General features: G+C 40.8%; 2 long non-coding RNA genes across 5 annotated transcripts in view; both read right to left on the reverse strand.

The window, feature by feature from the left end:
• The window catches only part of LOC149125136 (uncharacterized), a 146,093-nt gene extending 135,907 nt beyond the window's left edge, over nucleotides 1-10,186 (reverse strand). For 2 of the 4 annotated variants that reach the window (XR_016212584.1, XR_016212582.1), the window contains exon 1: nucleotides 9,811-9,983. This is a non-coding gene — a long non-coding RNA (uncharacterized LOC149125136). Of the gene's footprint in view, nucleotides 1-9,810 lie in introns of all 4 variants that reach the window. The other 2 variants (XR_016212583.1, XR_016212585.1) reach the window with 2 other exon arrangements.
• Nucleotides 943-3,057, reverse strand: LOC149125137 (uncharacterized). Its single transcript, XR_016212581.1, has 2 exons — nucleotides 1,245-3,057; nucleotides 943-1,208 (listed from the first exon to the last, which is right to left on the reverse strand). It is a non-coding gene; the product is annotated as an uncharacterized LOC149125137 (long non-coding RNA).
• Nucleotides 10,187-20,447: the final 10,261 nt, after the last annotated feature.

A 20,447-nucleotide genomic window follows, 5' to 3' on the forward strand; every position in this document is an offset into this window, starting at 1 on the left:
CTGAAAAGGGGAAAGTGCACTGCCAACAGTGATCCCAGTCCCACAGCCAAGAAAATCACCAGTTCAGGAGAAATGATACCTGGGAGAACCTCGGCGGACCCCATCTTCAATGATGCTAGACATCAGCCATCTTAGCTACTGGAGGGATCCACAGCTACCACTGGCGTAGAGCCCAGTTAGGGCAGCTACCTGGAGTACATATGGTTGCTTTGTCTCAGAGAGGGAACTCACATTGTCTCCTTGTCCAATCCCGAGAGCGTAGGCTGTGGTGGTGTTCTACTCCACCTCAGCTTGCAGGCTGGCACTCTTATGGATCCATTCCTGCTGCTGCTTTAACATTGGTTGGCATGGGCAGCTATGCATCTCCCTAGACTTCAGGCCAGTACTACCATGACCCCACTACTAGGACCCAGGCACCCCTAACGAGACTGAGAGGAGTCCCCCCATTTCCCTGTTGCTGCTTCCAGTGACTATAATGGAACAAGATACAGGGAGACTCAACTACAGCATCCAACTGGAACTACAATCAAAGCACGCTATAAAACTGACACCTGATGATTCATCTTCAGAAAAAAAAAAACCACTTTAATCCACAAAAGCCACCCTTTAAAAGTAATAGGCCCAATTATTCACCAGATGCACAATTAATATAGGGACACAAGAAGCATTAAAAAGCAAAGCAAGTCAATGCTTCCAAAGGAATACAATACTATTTTGTGTGGGGAGCAATCCGGACTGGACTAAGTTACTCGAATTAGGACTTATTCTATGCATCTGCTCTCCCACAATATGGCGCTGGGAGAGAAGTAAACAGCTTCCGCACAGCTGCCTCCAGTTCAACCAATTAACTGTAGGACTTGCTCCTGATTGGAGAGCAGCGTACTCAGCCGAGTTGGGATTGGCGGAGGAGGACTATAAAGGAGGAGAGAGACGGCATGCACCAGGAACATCTATGGGGAACATCTAAGGGAACCCGTGCAGCCCCCGAAGAAAGCCGGCCGGCGGTGTGCCGCTCCCCTGCGGAAGTGGGGAATGCGGCCAGGGGGAACTGCCCTTCCACGGAGGTGGAAGGGATAGTAGCCAACCCGGGAAGAACCAGCAGCAAACCCGGGGAGGGCCGAGCAGACGAAAGAACAGCGCAGGGTCCTGTGTCGTTCCTCCACGAAGAGGGGGAGCGACATAATGGTGCCGTGACTCGGATAGGAAACCTAGCTTGGATAGAAAACCTAGGACGGATAGGAAACTTAGGACGAATATGAAACTTAGGAGGGAAGAAATGACTCGGATTAGGAAACCTAGAACGGATAGCAAACTTAGGAGGGAAGAAATGGGAAGAACTGGGAAATTACCGGAGAGAGAGATTAGCAAACAGCCTAGGGAAAAGCCGGACGAAAAAGGAGCCGGAAGAAGCTATTGAAAGCCTAGGCATAGACTCGGATACGGACTACGGGGGGAAGCTGGGAGAAATCTCTAAGGTCGAAAGCGAAAGTGAAAGCTAGAACAAACAGACTCGGACGCGGACTGTGGGGAGAGGCCAGGAGAAATGAGGGAGGAATATCGTTGGAGGAAAGTTTGGGGAAACATACCGGGTAGAGAAAAATGTTAGGGAAATTGAAGCCGCAGGGGGCAGGCCGAGGCGGAGACGAAAGCCACTTTGGGGTTCTCAAGTTAGCCCGGGAATAGGAGGCGAAAAGTTGAAGCCAGAAGCTGAGACGTAAGCCAGATTGGGATCCGTCTGATTAGCCCGGGGAGCAAAGGACGGGAAGCCAAATCGTGGGGCGGAGACGTACGCTGGGTTGAATTCGCCAGGCTAGCCCGGGGAACTTAGATTGAATCCTAGTGGCGGAGACGCAAGCTACGCTGTGTTACTCGCGGAAGCCGCCGCGTGCAGAGAGAGCACGGGGCGTGAATAGATAGGGAACGCTGGCGTAGGCCGTGGTTCAGACGCGAAAGGGTTAAGCGTGGAGACCGCGGACCGCGCAAAGCCGGGAAGCCGCGCAGAGAGGCGCGCGGGCTGAAGCGGCGCAGAGCCGGGAACCCGCCGGCGGGGCGAGGTGCCGGAAAGCCGCAGGGATAAGAGAAACAGAAGTTTGGAAGTGAAGTAAAAGAGAAATGGGAATGCTGGAAGATAGAAGTGAAATGGGAGAGGTAGGAATGCCCGGAGATAGAGAAATAGAGAAAAATAAGGCCTCCCCTCAACATGCCAATTAGAAGGCTTGGATTCGGTCTGCCTGATTTAAGGCGGTAAGCGCCAGCAAAGCTCGACCAGAGTATGAGCTGCAGGTCACCGAAGATAGGCACGAACCAACACTAATAAGTCTCCCCCACAATAAGGCAATGAGAAGGCTTGGATTCGGTTTGCCTGATAGGTTTTGTAAGCCCCTGCGGGCAGAGCAGAGCATGCGCTGCAGGGCACCGAACACAGGCATGCATCAGCGCCTAAAAACCTCCTCACAATGGCGAAGAGAGGACCCGGATTCGGTTTTCCTGATTGATAGGACTTGTAAGAGCCTGTGGCAACTCTAGCAAGTAGAGCAGAGTGTGTTCCGCGGGACACCGAAGACAGGCGCGTATCAACGCTAAAAAATAAAAAGAAAGGGGGATCTGTGGGGAGCAATCCGGACTGGACTAAGTTACTCGAATTAGGACTTATTCTATGCATCTGCTCTCCCACAATATGGCGCTGGGAGAGAAGTAAACAGCTTCCGCACAGCTGCCTCCAGTTCAACCAATTAACTGTAGGACTTGCTCCTGATTGGAGAGCAGCGTACTCAGCCGAGTTGGGATTGGCGGAGGAGGACTATAAAGGAGGAGAGAGACGGCATGCACCAGGAACATCTATGGGGAACATCTAAGGGAACCCGTGCAGCCCCCGAAGAAAGCCGGCCGGCGGTGTGCCGCTCCCCTGCGGAAGTGGGGAATGCGGCCAGGGGGAACTGCCCTTCCACGGAGGTGGAAGGGATAGTAGCCAACCCGGGAAGAACCAGCAGCAAACCCGGGGAGGGCCGAGCAGACGAAAGAACAGCGCAGGGTCCTGTGTCGTTCCTCCACGAAGAGGGGGAGCGACAATTTTGTTATCAGATTCCAGTGAAAAGAGGGTTGGCCAAATGCCTGATACAGAATTTAAAGAATGATTATAAGGATAATCAAGGAGACAGAAGAAAGACAGTTAAAGTTAGAAAAATAATGAATGAGGAATTCAGCAAAGAGAGATCTTGACAAAGAATCAAGTAGGGGCTGTTCTGAGGCATATGGGTTAAGCCTCACTCTCTGAGTGCTGGCATCCCAAAGGATGCTGGTTCAAGTCCCAGTTGCTCCACTTCTTATCCAGCTCCTTGCTAATGCACTTAGGAAAGCAGCATAAGATGGTCCAAGTGCTTATGTTTCTGCACCAATGTGGGAGATCCAGAAGAAGCTCCTGGCTCCTGGCTTCAGAACAGCCAAGCTCCAGTCATCGCAGCCATTGGGAAGTGAACCAGTGGATGAAAGATCTCTCTCTCTCTGTCTTTCTGTCTCTCCTTCTATAACTGTGCCTTCAAATAAATAAATAAATCCTTAAAAAAGGAAAATAAAATGAACCAAATAATAAACTTAGAAATGAATGACTCACTAAATCAAATTAAGAATATAGTTGAAATTCTCAGCAGTAGATTAGATCAAGAAGAATAAAGATATCTGAACTTAAAGACAAGTCTTTAAAAATATCCTTCAGACAAAAGAAAATGGAGGGGGTGCAGAGAACTAAGACAACCTTTGGACACATTAAACAAATAGATGAATCTTGGGAATACTTGAGAGAAGAGAGGGAATAAAGGCATAAAAATATATTAAATGAAATATTAACAGAGAGTCTTCCCAATCTTGGGAAAGATGTGGACATCAAAGAACAGGAAGCACATAGGATGCCAAATACACATGAGAAGAAAGATCTTCACTGTGATACGTCATAGTAAACCTGTCAAAAGTACAAGACAGAGAGAATTCTAAAACATCTAAGAGAAAACCAGCAAGTCTTAAAAGAAGCCCCCATTAAACCAATGGCACTTTTTCAGCAGAAACCTTACAGGGCAGCAATGAATGGAATGATATATTTTGATTTTTGAAAGAAATACTGCCAAACAAAAACACTAAATCCATCAAATTTATCCTTCACAAACAAAGGAGAAAGAAATATTTTCTTAGACGGGCAAAACAAGGAATTCACCACCACCCGATCAGGTTACAGAAGATGCTTAAGGGAGTTCTACACGCAGAAGCAAAAGAACATACCATTGTGAAAATAGGTGAAAGTATAAAACCATTGGAAAAACAGAAGTGCTAAAATAAATAGAAGTTTTTTAAATGACAGAGTCCTCCTGAATAGTAATCCTGGATATAAATGGATAAAAATGGACTAAATTTCCATTTAAAAGATAACAGACTGGTTAAATGGAAAGAGAAACAAGATCCAATGATATACTGGTTCATTTCATCAGCAAATGCACACAGAATGAAAGCAAAAAGATGGAAAAGGATTTCCATGCAAACAGAAAGAAAACAATGAGGAGAAATGAAAAACGAGATGTTACAAGTAATACTACAGAAAATAAAATGTATTGTTAGGGAGTATTATGAACAACTACATGCAAACAAATTGGAAAACCCAGAAGAAACTTTTCTGGATGTCTGTATCTTACCAAAATTAACCCCTGAAGGCAGAAAACCTAAATATACCTGTAATGAGTAATGGGGTTCCCTCACTAATAGTAAGTCTCCCAACAAAGACAAATTCAGGACCACATGACTTCAATTCTCAGTTTGCACCAGACTTTTAAAAAAGAACTAATACCATTTCTTCTCAAGTTATCCAAAAAGTTGAAAGGAAGGAAACCCTTCCACATTCATTCTATGAGGCTTTGATTCTAAAACCATAATGAACACATAACAATAAAAAGAAAATTATTGACCAGTGGACCAGTGCCCCTGATAATTTAGATGCAAAAATTCTCAACAAAATAGTAGCAAATTAAATCTGGCAACACATCAGGAAGATCATTTAACATGATCAACTGGAATTTATCCTAAGGATGGGTGTACATACACAGATCAATGAATGAAATACCTCATATCTATATAATCAACAATGCAAATCATATGACCACCTCAACAGATGCAGAATAAGCATTTGGTACAATTCCACATCCATTTATCATAAAAACCCTCAACAAATTAGGTATAGAACACACCTCAACATAGTAAGGCTAAATATGGAGCCCAGCCTGTGGCATAGTGAGTAAAGTCGCTGCCTGCCATACCAGATCCCATATGGGCACCAGTTCAAGTCCTGGCTGCTCCACTTCTTACCTATCTCCCTGCCTATGGCCTGGGAAAAGCAGCAGCAGATGGCCCAAGTGCTCGCATCACTGCTACCTGCCTCCCACGTAGGAGACCTGAAGAAGATCCTGGCTCCTGGAGTAGGCCTGGCCCCGCCCCCATCATTGCCATAATCTGGGGAGTCAACTAGAGAATTTCTCTCTCTCTTGCTTTCACTCTCACTGTCTCTCATTCTTTCTCTGTAACTTCTTTAAAAAAAAATAAAAAATAAAGGCTATATATGACAATCAATATCATATTGAATGAGGAAAAACTGAGAGCATTTTGTCTAAAATGCAGAACCAGACCAGGATTCAGGTTTCACAGTCCTTATCAATATAAAACTGAAAGGTTTAGTCAGAGCAATTAGGCAAGAGAAAAAATAAAAGACATACAAATCAGGGGGCCGGTGCTATGGTGCAGCGGGTTAAAGCCCTGGCCTGAAACACCAGCATCCCATAAGGGCACAGGTTCTAGTCCCGGATGCTCCTCTTCCAATCCAGCTCTATGCTATGGCCTGGGAAAGCAGTGGAAGATGGCCCAAGTCCTTGGGCCCCTGTACACACATGGGAGACCCAGAGGAAGCTCCTGCCTCCTGGCTTTGGATAGGCACAGCTCCGGCCGTTTCGGCCAACTGGGGAGTGAACCAGCAGATGGAAGACATCTTTCTCTGTCTCTGCCTCTCTCGTAACTCTTTCAATAAATAAGATAAATCTTAAAAAAAAAGACATACAAATCAGAAAGGAGAAATTCACAATATGCCTGTTATAAATGACACTATTCTACATATAGAGAAATCTATAGATTCCACCAAGAGTGTGAAAATTGGTATTTATGTTACAGAAAATTTCAGAATACAAAACCAACATGCAGAAATCAGTAGCATTTTACATATCAATAACAAACTTGCTGATAAAGAAATTCTAAGAGCAACACCATTAACAACAGCTGCAAGAAAAAACCTTGGAATAAATTTAAATAAGGAAAGACCTCTACTATGAAAATTATAAAACAGTAACAAAAAGTTAAATATATAAAAAATCAAATGTTTTTTAGGTTCATGGTTGGAAAAAATAATATTAAAATGGCCATACTACAATACAATTGCTGTCAAAATACAAGAAATATTTTTCACAAAATTAGAAAAAGTAATTCTAAAATTCATCTGAAAGCATGAAAGATCCCCAAACACCAAAGCAATCTTGAACAAAAACAATAAGGCTGTAGGCACCACTAAATCTGATCTCAAGATATACTACAGGGGTAGAGTAGGCAAAACAGCATCGGATGGGCAATAAAAACCAATGCACAGACCAAAGGAAAGGATTGAGACCCCAGGAATAAATCTACTCATCTACAGCCAAATGATTTTTGAAAAATGTCTCAAAAACATGCTCTGGAGTCAGGACAATTTCTCCAACAAATGGTGCTTGGAAAAACGGCTGTCTCTATGCCTACTATCACTATGCTCCTAAGTCTGTATATATGAAATACATGAAGCTTGCATACCTTAAATAAATTTTTTAAAAAGGACAAAAAATAGAAATTTGAACTCCCTGCCCCCACTTCTCATCCTACATGTTTTTTAAAAAAGCAACTCAAAATAGACAAAAAAAAAAAAAAAAAAAAACTAAATGTAAGGCTTCAAACTATGAAGCTACCAAAAGAAAACACTGAGAAACATCAGTATTGGTGGTTTTTTTTTTAATAGATTCCCCAAAACATGGGAAACAAAAGCAAAGCTAGGCAAATGGGATAATTTCAAAATAAGAAGCTCCCGCATGGCAATGAGACAAACAGAATGGTAGAAAGACAAATAGCAACAAATCTATGAAAAAGTACCCAATTTCAGTAGCCATCAGGGAGATGGGAGTCAAAACCAAAATGCTCTATCATCTCAGTCCAGTTAGAATGGCTATTTTGAAAAAGACAAAAAATAACACACCCTGGTGAGGATGTGAAGAGAAAGGAATGGTTGTTGAGAGGGTAAATTAGTATATCCATCATGGAGAACAGTACAGAGGTCCCTCAAAAAACTGAAAATGGATTACCGTATGACCCAGCTATCTCAGTACTGGGCATATATCCAAAGTAAATGAAATCAATGTATCAGAGAGATAGCTGCCTTCCCATGTTTATTGCTGCCCTGTTCACAGTACTCAAGATTTGGAATCAACAACGGTATACAGTAAAGGGCAGAGAAATGAAGGAAACGTGGAACATGTGCATAAGGGTGCATCAAAAAAGAATGAAATCCTGACAACAAAATAGACAGATCTGTAGTTAGGCAGGTAGGCACAGGAATCCAAATACCACATGTTCTCTCTCAAAAGTGGAAGTTAAAAAAAGAGTCAATCTGAACACTGTCTTACGGAGTTTTTGGATTCAAAAGGCTTCCATAGCCTAGGCAGCCCATGTTAATAGTTTCTGGATCACTGATGTCACACGTAGGAGTGTTAATTGTTCAATTAACAACAGGAGTCACTGTGTACTAGCTTCCCATGCAGGACCTCGGTCTTCAAAAAGTTGTATTATGAAGAGTTAATGATAATACTTGCTCTCAAAGATTTACCTTGTTCTAGTGTGTTACATTATTATGCATCATAAGCTCTAGTTATGTCTAAATGTCAAATATTCTTAGGTGTTTCTTTAAAGTTAATTAAGTGTCTCAAACATGAACTCTTGGATCCATGTCTCTGTGATATCCCTATCTCCTATGTTTTAAAATAAGGTCAAATAAAAAGTACAGAATGGTTCAAAGCCTCAGGGTTACTAATGAGACAGTTGTTTCAATGCATCTTACTATGTGCTAACCTTTGCCGGAGGGATAATTTCTTCTGCATCCCACTAAACCCAGAATCTGGGAAAGTAAGGATACAGAAGTGCCCAAAATTCAGGTTTCTAAACAAGAGGTAGATTACCTGGGATATGGTCTAACCCCAAGAAAGTGTGCTTTTCAGTCAAGAGAAAGAAAGCTATTCTCTATACATGGTCTTCACAGACCAAAAAACAGCCACGGATATTTCTGGGAATGGAAAGATTCTATGGAATATGGGTTCCAGGATTTGGATTCGAAGCCTTTGTATGAGGCTTTAAAAGGCCCTGACACAGACACACTGTGCTGGACAGGGGAGCCACGAAAGGTGTTCCAGTGAATTAAGGAGCTTTTAACAGAAGCTCCAACACTAGGAATTCCTCAACAAGCCGCTCATAGGAAGATCCTCTTCAGATCAGGTGCAGCTTAAACGGAAGGGACCTTCTCAGGTGCTACTGAGCACAACTACCTCAGTAAAATCAGGATTAAGCGTCTCGCTCTTCAGTGTTCACAGGTGAACTCAAACACACACCTGATTATTACTGGAAGCCAATCGAGACCTCTTCAAAAGGCAAAAAGATACGTAAAGCTTTTGCTTTCGTCTCAGCAAGACTGCTGCACTTTAAAGCAGACATGCTGTGACTGCCTCCTCTTTTGATTCTCTCTTGAAACTATTATTGACAATAAAACTCCTAATGGGTTCTTCTATTATAGTTCTCTGTGCTCAAGCTAAATGGTTTTATAATCTACATAAGGGTAGCCTATCAACCACCCACTATCTGAGAGATGTGAGATATGTTCTTTCAATCTTCAGGGACACACCACTTACAATTGGTTTTGTTCTGATTTAGCGTATGTTAATTAACAAACTTAACATGTTTCAGAACTCAACAACTTCTGGAAATAACTGACCATTTAAGGGACACAGCCATTGGTGGTGACACAGACTGCTCCAACTCAAAGATAATTTGTTAGATGAGATAGGTGGAGACTTCCAGACCCAGGACATGCTTGTTGAAATAATCTGAGTGGACATTTTCAGAAAATATATACTTTTTTTTTAATTTGACAGAGTTAGAGAAAGGTCTTCCTTCGGTTGGTTCACCCCTCAAATAGCCGCCACGACCGGAACTACACGGATCTGAAGCCAGGGGCCAGTGCTTCCTCCCGGTCTCCCAAGCAGGTGCAGGAGCCCAAGCACTTGGGTCATCCTCCACTGCTTTCCTGGGCCACAGCAGAAAGTTGGACTGGAAGCGGAGCAACCAGGACTAGAACCGGGCGCCCATAAGGGATGCTGGCACTGCAGGCAGAGGATTAAACAAGTGAGCCACGGCACCGGCTGGGAATATACTTTAACAAACAGGGATATTTTATAATTTACCAACTATGGGTTTCTACGGGGATAGTTGCTCTGAAAATGCTTGTGAGTGTTTGAAAGCAGTTAATTCTCAAATAGGTGAGAAGTTCTCCACAACCTTTGCCTGGAAGCTGCTCTTTAACAATCATGCACGTTTAAAATTTATCCTAAAATAAAACTATATTGGATATTAAAGCATATGGATTCAAATTATACACTTTTGAATTTCTGAAATATGAATGAGAAGAGTCTAAATTTTTCCAAACACTGTAGAAAAGTCCCTTACCTGTATTTTGATTCCTCATTGCAACTGCCTTAGGGATAGATCTCACACTGTTATTACCTTTCTGTAGAGTGCAGAGACTGAGCCTCAGAGGAGCTGCAGGCTAGGACTCACAGCTGATGCCTAAGCGTCAACACTTACCTACTCCCTTCTATATAAGTCACGCACACAGCTGTTCAAAGTCTTCAAATACCCGATTCCTTACACACTGTGCTCAGACGCAATCTGCTAAAGTTAGTTTTCAGAGAGTAGTAAATAACACAAGGGCAACATATTGTAGCCTCTTAATGGAAGAGTCAAGTCTCTCTTCTCAAATAATAAACAACTGAGACCTCAAAATAGTAAATGTAGGGGTTGGCATTATGGCTTAGCAGGTAAAGCGCCACATGAGAGACTGCATTCCATATTAGTGCTGGTTTGAGACCCAGCTGCTCCACTTCTAATCCAGCTCCCTACTAATGGCCTGGGAAAACAGAATAAGATGGCCCTAAAGCTTGGGCCCCTACCCCGACATGGGTGACCTAGAAGAAATTCCTGACTCCTGGTTTCAGTCTGGCCCATTGTGGCCCTTTGGGGAGTAAACCAGCAGGTGACAATCTCTGTCTCTCCCTTTCTCTCTCTCTCTCCCTCTCTCTCTCTGCTAACTGTGCCTTTCAAATACATAAAGAAATATTAAATTTAATTTGTATTTATAATAAAGATGTCTGCTTCATGATACACTAGAAAGTCTGTATATTAAATGTTTAGCTATGAAGATATATATATATAAACAGCATCAAAAATACATTTATTCTACTCATGGCATGTAATCTCATTCTCTCTTCAAAAATCTGAACCTTTAAAAACAGCTTATGCATAACCACTAATCCACTAATTCAGTTACTTGCAGTTCTGCCCAAAGTCAGCAAATGTGCCTGCTAGCTAACGGAATCAATAATTGAAACTTCACAAATGCTAATACTTAACTAATGCACCCAATTCACAATTCTAGCACTAAACCTCAAGGTTTAAAATACACTGACTAAACTTTACCAGAGAAAGGGTGAAAGAGAACATTCCAACTACTGCAGAGTGTTCCCCAAGCAGCACATAATACAGTGCTGTGCCTTTTAACCAACCTCAATTTGATAAGGTAGTGGACTGAAATTTCTTGAGCTCTGGAGAGAGAGAGACCTCAACCTCAGACTAGTTCCAGAAGATGTCAATCAAATTCTGATTAGCTGGTGAGTGATTCAAATGTGGGAAGATACTGCAGATCTGCCCAGTGAGACATAAGGGACAACCCACCCAGCAGAGCTTCCCTTCCCATTACATAAAGGCAAAGCCCAGCTAAGAGAAAGCCATTTGCCTGTCAGCCAGGTTCCTCCTATTTGGAAGTGATGACTGAAAATGCAACATTCTTTTTGTGAACTTGAATCAAACAACTGAAAGAATCAGAGATACCAACCCTGATAACATCTACCATGGAACCGAAGCCAAAAGCTGCCAAGCCCAGACTATTTAACGCAGTGCTGAAAGTTTTCACTTCTCCCAGACTCATCACTGACTGATCCAGCATCTTCACACTTGACTGTTTTTTCTCTCTCCTTTCTACTTCCCAACATTCTGTCAGCTGCCTTTTACATTGTCAAAAATAATAACGTTTCCACTCAATTCCCTAACATTTTTTAATGTTCTGAGATATGTCTATGGGCTATTTCTGAACACTGAAACCAACAGTGTTTGCATTATTGTGGTTATGTTAATATTTTAGTAGGGTTAATATTTTAGTAGCCCAAGTAATGGGCTATAGTGACATATTCAATATAATTGCACCTGATCCACTCAAAGAAGAATGTCAACTTCAACTTGATTCTCTTTTCTTACATTCCATCAATAGTTCAAACTCAATGGCTACATATTTGGAGCATTTATTTTTATGACTGCTTTCATATCTTGGGAAAATGAACATATAGCTCAATCACCATATTCCCTAATATCTTCCGGAAAATTACTCATTGTTGGAATCACATATATTCTTTTATTTGAAGCAGATTAAGTTCTATTCATTTGGACCGGCTTTACAACATTTGGGACATAACTTTCTTGTCTTGTTTTTCCAGAATTTTGTTTGCTTTTTTACAAAACTGCCTGTATATAATCAAGTTGTCCAAATTTCTAGTCACTTTGCCCATTTCACAGAGTTCCAAACCATCTCTCATCCCCATTTGGTTTTGATTTTTTTCTTTAAATCCTACGCATTTCTATTATTCTGGACTTCACTGATCAGCAGGATGGAATCAATTGTTTTCTTTGATCTTGGCTCTTTGTCTCAGTTAAATCCATCATGCCAAAGTCTATTCTTGAGTAATTTACTAAGAAATAGGTGAGTAGATGATGAAGCATTTAAAATTTGAAGGTTTCTAGTTGGTTCTAGAATTGGGTTCAGGTCATTTTCCTCCAAAATTTTAAAGACAATTCACTGATATTTTCTCATATCCAATCTTCTAATTGAAAAGATTAGCACCACCTTGATTGTGATTTCTGTGTAGATAATCTTTCTCTGGAGAGTTTTAAGATATTCCCCATGTCCTCAAATTTTTATTCTTCATAGTCAAAAATCCCACAACACTGTATGTATATAATATTCTAAATTAGTTTTTGTTCTAGGCAGGCAGATTTTTACACGAACATAGGTATGTCCCTTCATTTCTGAGAAATTTACTATTTTATAGAAAACATCTTTCTCTCCATTTTCCCTGAACTCTTGCATGAAAAATCCTATGAGTAGCACATGTCTACAATTGTTGAATGGATGTTTGAATAAATGATTTTTCTGTTGCTATAAAAGGATACTACAGACTAAGTTACAGAGATTTATTTAGCACATGGTTTTGGGGACTGGAAATCCAATACTGAGGGGCCAGATTTGGGGAAGGTCTTCTGTAAGATAAAAGAAAGAAAAGGAAGTTAGCACAAGACAGATGGAGAGGAAAAAGGGGCAATTCTTCCTCTCCATGAGGAACCCACTCCTGTAAATACTGATCCATTCCTGAGGGCAGAGCTCTCATGACCTAATAACCTCTTAAAGTCCCACCTCAACACTGTCACCTTGGATAAATTTCAACATGATGTTTGGAAGGGATGATCCACTGTCAGCACCTAACAACTTCTTATTTTGTTTTGGTGGTGTCTCCCACATGTGGAATGTCTTCATTCACTTTCTTAATGCCACTTCAGACACAATGTGTTGGAAACATTTTTTTACACAAACCAACAGATTGTTCAGAAATTTTTACTGACCATTTGGCCTCTTATTTCCTCAAGGAATTGTTGACTTCTTCATTTGAGCATCCACTCAACACACACTTCTACTGCAGCACTGACATATTTGTTGGACTATATTGTCTACCTGCATTTCTTTCTCATGCAGGAATCATGTCTTACTTTATTTCTCCAGGAACTACTCCACTTAATGTTTATAAAGTTAGGAACAAAACAGAAAATAGTCAAATATTGTCTTGATAGCCCAAATCATCCATCTGAACATGAATAATACAATTTTATCTTTTGGACATGTTTTTTAACTTTTATTTAATGAATATAAATTTCCAAAGTACAGAATATGGATTACAATGGCTTCCCCCCCATAACGTCCCTCCCACCCGCAACCCTCCCTTCTCCCACTCCCTCTCCCCTTCCATTCACATCAAGATTCATTTTCGATTCTCTTTATATACAGAAGATCAGTTTAGCATACATTAAGTAAAGATTTCAACAGTTTGCTCCCACACAGAAACATAAAGTGAAAAATAATAGATGATTTTTTAAATGATGATGAAATCAGATCAGACTTATTGTCATGTTTAATCCCAGTGAGAGTCAAGTTGGGAATTGATAATTTCTTCTTCTTTTTTTTTATTTTACTGAAGATCAGTTTAGTATACATTAAGTAAAGCTTTCAACAGTTTGCACCCCAATAGAAACACAGAGTGAAATATACTGTTTGAGTACTCGTTATAGCATTAAGTCTCAATGCAAAGCACGCTAAGGACAGAGATCCTACATGAGGAGTAAGTGCACAGTGACTCCTGTTGTTGACTTCACAAATTGACACTCTTGTTTATGGCCTCAGTAATCTCCCCATGCTCCAGTCATGAGTTTCCAAGGCTATGGAAGCCCCTTGAATTCTCCGACTCTTATCTTGTTTAGACAAGGTCATAGTCAAAGTGGAGGTTCTCTCCTCCCTTCAGAGAAAGGTACCTCCTTCTTTGAAGACCTGTTCTTTCCACTTGGATCTCACTCACAGAGATCTTTCATTTAGGTTTTTTTTTTTTTTTTTTTTTTTTTGCCTGAGTGTTTTGGCTTTCCATGCCTGAAATACTCTCATGGGCTTTTCAGCCAGATTGGAATGCCTTTAGGGCTGATTCTGAGGCCAGAGTGCTGTTTAGGACATCCGCCATTCTATGAGTCTGCTGAGTATCTCGCTTCCCATGTTGGATCACTCTCCCCTTTATTTATTCTATCGGTTAGTATTAGCAGGTACTAGACTTGTTTATGTGCTCCCTTTGACTCTTAGTCCTTTCATTATGATAAATTGTGAACTGAAATTGATCACTTGGACTAGTGAGATGGCATTGGTACATGCCACCTTGATGGGATTGAATTGGAGTCCCCTGGTATGTTTCGAACTCTACCATTTGGGGCAAGTCAGCCTGAGCATGTCCCAAATTGTACATCTCTTCCCTCTCTATTCCCACTCTTATGTTTAACAGGGATCACATTTCAGTTAAATTTCAACACTTAAGAATAACTGTGTGTTAATTACAGAATTCAACCAGTCATATTAAGTAGAGCAGACAAAAAAAAAAACTACTAAGAGGGATAATGTATTAAGTTGCTCATTAACAGTCAGGGCTATGCTGATCAAGTCACCGTTTCTCATAGTGTCCATTTCACTTCAACAGGTTTCCTTTTTGGTGTTCAGTCAGTTGTCACCAATCAGGGAGAACATATGGTATTTGTTCCTTTGGGATTGGCTTATTTCACTCAGCATGATGTGTTCCAAATTCCTCCATTTTGTTGCAAATGATGGGATTTCGTTGTTTCTTACTGCGGTATAGTATTCTAAAGAGTACATGTCCCATAATTTCTTTATCCAGTCTACCGTTGATGGGCATTTAGGTTGGTTCCAGGTCTTGGCTATTGTGAATTGTGCTGCAATAAACATTAGGGTGCAGACTGCTTTTTTGTTTGCCAATTTAAATTCCTTTGGGTAAATCCCAAGGAGTGGGATGGCTGGGTCGAACGGTAGGGTTATCTTCAGGTTTCTGAGGAATCTCCAGACTGACTTCCATAGTGGCTTGACCAGTTTGCATTCCCACCAACAGTGGGTTAGTGTCCCTTTTTCCCCACATCCTCGCCAGCATCTGTTGTTGGTAGATTTCTGCATGTGAGCCATTCTAACCGGGGTGAGGTGAAACCTCATTGTGGTTTTGATTTGCATTTCCCTGATTGCTAGTGACCTTGAACATTTTTTCATGTGCCTGTTGGCCATTTGGATTTCCTCTTTTGAAAAATGTCTATTGAGGTCCTTGGCCCATCTCTTAAGTAGGTTGTTGGTTTTGTTTTTGTGGAGTTTCTTGATCTCTTTGTAGATTCTGGTTATTAACCCTTTATCTGTTGCATAGTTTGCAAATATTTTTTCCCATTCTGTCGGTTGTCTCTTCACTCTCCTGTTTCTTTTGCAGTACAGAAACTTCTCAATTTGATGCAATCCCAATAGTTGATTTTGGCTTTGACGGCCTGTGCCTCCCGGGTCTTTTCCAGAAATTCTTTGCCTGTGCCAATATCTTGAAGGGTTTCTCCAATGTTCTCTAATAACTTGATGGTGTCAGGTCGTAGATTTTGGTCTTTAATCCATGTTGAGTGGATTTTTGTGTAAGGTGTAAGGTAGGGGTCTTGCTTCATGCTTCTGCACGTGGAAATCCAGTTTTCCCAGCACCATTTATTGAATAGACTGTCCTTGCTCCAGGGATTGGTTTTAGATCCCTGATCAAATATAAGTTGGCTGTAGATGTTTGGGTTGATTTCTGGTGTTTCAATTCTGTTCCATTGGTCTATCCATCTGTTTCTGTACCAGTACCATGCTGTTTTGATTACAACTGCCCTGTAGTATGTCCTGAAATCTGGTATTGTGATGCCTCCGGCTTTGTTTTTGTTGTACAAGATTGCTTTAGCTATTCGAGGTCTCTTGTGCCTCCATATGAATTTCAGCATAATTTTTTCTAGATCCGAGAAGAATGTCTTTGGTATCTTGATTGGGATTGCATTGAATCTATAAATTGCTTTTGGGAGAATGGACATTTTGATGATGTTGATTCTTCCAATCCATGAGCATGGAAGATTTTTCCATTTTTTGGTATCCTCTTCTATTTCTTTCTTTAAGGTTTTGTAATTCTCAGCGTAGAGATCTTTAACGTCCTTGGTTAAGTTTATTCCAAGGTATTTGATTGTTTTTGTAGCTATTGTGAATGGGATTGATCTTAGCAGTTCTTTCTCAGCCATGGGATTGTCTGTGTATACAAAGGCTGTTGATTTTTGTGCATTGATTTTATATCCTGCCACTTTGCCAAACTCCTCTATGAGTTCCAATAGTCTCTTAGTAGAGTTCTTTGGATCCCCTAAGTAAATAATCATATCGTCTGCAAAGAGGGATAATTTGACTTCTTCCTTCTCAATTTATATTCCTTCAATTTCTTTTTCTTGTCTGATGGCTCTGGCTAAAACTTCCAGAACTATGTTAAATAGAAGTGGTGAGAGTGGGCATCCCTGTCTGGTGCCAGATCTCAGTGGAAATGCTTCCAACTTTTCCCCATTCAATAGGATGCTGGCTGTGGGCTTTTCATAAATTGCTTTGATTATATTGAGGAATGTTCCTTCTATACCCAACTTGCTTAGAGTTTTCATCATGAAAGGGTGTTGAATTTTATTGAATGCTTTCTCTGCATCAATTGAGATAATCATATGGTTTTTCTTCTACAGTCTGTTAATGTGGTGAATCACATTGATTGATTTGCAAATGTTGAACCATCCCTGCATACCAGGGATCAATCCCACTTGGTCTGGGTGGATGATTTTCCTGATGTGGTGTTGTATTCTATTGGTGAGAATTTTATTGAGGATTTTTGCGTCTATGTTCATCAGGGATATTGGTCTATAATTTTCTTTCAGTGCTGCATCTCTCTCTGGCTTAGGGATTAAGGTGATGCTGGCTTCATAGAAAGAATTTGGGAGGATTCCATCTTTTTCGATTGTTCTGAATAGTTTGAGAAGAAATGGAATTAGTTCTTCTTTAAATGTCTGGTAGAATTCAGCAGTGAATCCATCTGGTCCTGGGCTTTTCTTTGTTGGGAGGGCCTTTATTACGGTTTCAATTTCTGTTTCAGTTATGGGTCTATTTAGGTTTTCTATGTCTTCCTGGTTCAATTTAGGTAGATTGCATGGGTCCAGGAATCTATCCATTTCTGATAGATTTTCTTGTTTGCTGGCATACAAGTCCTTGTAGTAATTTCTGATGATTCTTTTTATTTCTGTGGTGTCTGTTGTTATGTTTCCTTTTTCATCTCTGATTTTATTGATTTGGGTCTTTTCTCTTCTTTTTTTAGTTAGTTGGGCCAATGGGGTGTCAATTTTGTTTATTTTTTCAAAAAACCAGCTCTTCGCTTGGCTGATTTTTTGTAATGTTTTTTTGGATTCAATCCTGTTAATTTCTTCTCTGATTTTAATTATTTCTCTTCTCCTACTAGATTTGGGTCTGGTTTGCTGCAAATTTTCTAGGTCCTTGAGATGCGCTGAAAGCTCATTTATTTGGTGCCTTTCTAATTTCTTGATATAGGCCCCTATTGCTATAAACTTGCCTCTCAATACTGCTTTTGCCATATCCCATAAGTTTTGATATGTTGTGTTGTTATCCTCATTTACTTCCAGAAAGTTTCTGATTTCTCTTTTGATTTCTTGAATGACCCAGTGTTCATTCAGGAGCATGTTGTTCAGTCTCCATGTGCTTGCATACTTTCTGGGGTTTCCTGAGTTGCTAATTTCCAGCTTCATTCCACTGTGGTCTGAGAAGCTGCATGGTATGATTCTAATTCTTTTAAATTTGCTGAGACTTGCTTTATGACCTAGTATGTGATCAATCCTAGAGAAGGTTCCATGCACTGCTGAGAAGAATGTAAAGTCTTTAGATGTAGCATTAGTTCTGTAGATATCTGTTAGATCCATTTGGGCAATAGTGTCGATTAAATCTGCTGTTTCCTTGTTGATCTTCTGTCTGGATGATCTATCTATTTCTGAGAGTGGAGTATTGAAGTCCCCCAGTACTATTGTATTGGAATCCAAGTCTCCCTTTAAGTCCCTTAACATATCTTTTAAATAGACTGGTGCCCTGTAATTAGGTGCATATACATTGATAATTGTTCTATCTTCCTGTTGAATTGAACCCTTATTCATTATATAGTGCCCCTCTTTGTCTCTCTTAACAGTTTTTGTATTAAAGTTTATTTTGTCTGATATTAATATGGCTACACCTGCTTTTTTTTGGTTTTTTGTTGGCATGGAATATCTTTTTCCAACCTTTCACTTTCAGACTGCATGCATCTTTGTTAGAGAGATGTGTTTCTTGTAGGCAACAAATAGTTGGGTGTTGTTCCTTAAGCCAGTCAGCCAGTCTGTGTCTTTTAACTGGACAGTTCAGGCCATTCACGTTTAATGTGACTATTGATACATAGTGACTTTGCCCTGCCATTTTCCCAGAGATATTTTCTAGTATATGCTTTGAGCTTCCCATGCTCTTTTACTGGTAGGTGTTCTTCCTTTCCCTTCTTTCATATTGATGGCCGTGTTTCTGTGTTTCTGAGTGTAGCACATCTTTAAGTATCTTTTGCAGGGCCGGACGAGTGGCCACAAAGTCTTTCAATTTCTGTTTGCTATGAAAGGTCTTTATTTCACCTTCATTCACAAATGAGAGCTTAGCAGGATATAATATTCTGGGCTGGCAATTTTTCTCTCTTAGCACCTGTGCTATGTCTCGCCATTCCCTCCTAGCCTGTAGTGTTTCTGATGAGGAGTCTGCTGTGAGTCTGATTGGAGATCCTCTGAGAGTAATCTGACGTTTCTCTCTTGCACATTTTAGGATCTTTTCTTTATGTTTCACTCTGGTAAGTTTAGTTATCACGTGTCGTGGTGAGGATCTCTTTTGGTCATGTTTACTGGGGGTTCTATGAGCTTCCTGTACTAGGATGTCTCTGTCCTTCTCCAGACCCAGAAAGTTCTCTGCTAGTATCTCACTAAAAAGGCCTTCTAATCCTTTCTCTCTCTCCATGCCTTCAGGAACTCCTAGAACCCGAATGTTGGTTTTTTTAATAGTATCCTGTAGATTCCCAACAATATTTTTTAGATTTCTAATTTCCTCTTCTTTTCTTTGGTTTGACTGTATCCTTTCCTGTTCTCTGTCTTCTAAGTCCGATATTCTCTCTTCTGCTTCACCCATTCTGTTTTTAAGGCTCTCTAATGTGTTTGTCATTTGATCTATTGAGCTCTTCATTTCATTTTGATTTCTCTTCACTATCACACTTTCCTGTTCTACTAGTTTCTGAGTTTCATTTTGATTCTTCCTTAAAATTTCATTTTCACGAGAGAGATTCTCAATCCTGTCCAATAAGGATTTCTGTAGTTCAAGGATTTGCTTTTGAAAACTTCTAAATGTTCTTATCATAAATTTTTTGAAATCTGTATCTTGCATTTCTTCTATCTCATCATCTTCATAATCTTGGCTTGGGGTGTTTTGTTTATTTGGAGGCATCATAATGTCATCGTTGATCTTGTTCCCTCGATTTCTGTGTTTATTGCTTGGCATGGTTAATTCTGTTTCCCTCACTGTGAGGTTTTTTTTTTTTTTTTTATTATACTATGTCCGTGTTAAGTGTACTGCCTGCTGATGGAGGAGCCTTGGAGGCTTGAGATGGGTGTGGCCTGAGAGCTCTGCTTGGTTCTTCAGGGTTACAGGTGTGCAAAGGTGACACCCTCAGGTTATGCATGGTAAATCTCTATTTATTTATTCATTTATTTATTTTATTTTATTTTTTGTTCAGGAGGTAAGTAATACTGCAAGGCTGAGCAGAATGGATGGTATTTAGCTTTGCTGGCTTCTACCCAGAGTCCTGAGGACTCCCACTGGGTTGCCTAAGCTACTGAATTGTAGTCTTAACTCTCCCCTTTTATTATGTATATCCCAGCTCTTTGTCTCTTGCTTGAACTTGTCTGTACCAGTATGCCCCCACCTTTTTATTTATTTATTTATTTATTTTTCCTTCTCTCCTGTAGTCTGTTGGACTTTCCGGCTTCAAAACCCGCGTCCCTCTAAAATTCTGGCCGCCGTTTCCCCACCAATGTCTCCTGTTACTAAGCTCACCTCCGCTTCCAGCCCCGATGTGTGGACTCGGAGCCCTGGGCGTCTCTCCTCTCCCCGCTGGTTTCTTTGTCACATAGACTCCCCTTCCTGCACTGGTGCTCAGACTCTGCGGCTCCCGCGGTTCGGCTTCTGTGTGGTGGGCGACCCTGCTCTCCCAGTAGGTCCTTTGAGTCATAGCAAATAGCTCCTG

The sequence above is a fragment of the Oryctolagus cuniculus genome, chromosome 8, assembly GCF_051225735.1.
Source record: "Oryctolagus cuniculus isolate XC-2025 breed Fujian yellow rabbit chromosome 8, ASM5122573v1, whole genome shotgun sequence".
NCBI classification, from domain to species: domain Eukaryota; kingdom Metazoa; phylum Chordata; class Mammalia; order Lagomorpha; family Leporidae; genus Oryctolagus; species Oryctolagus cuniculus.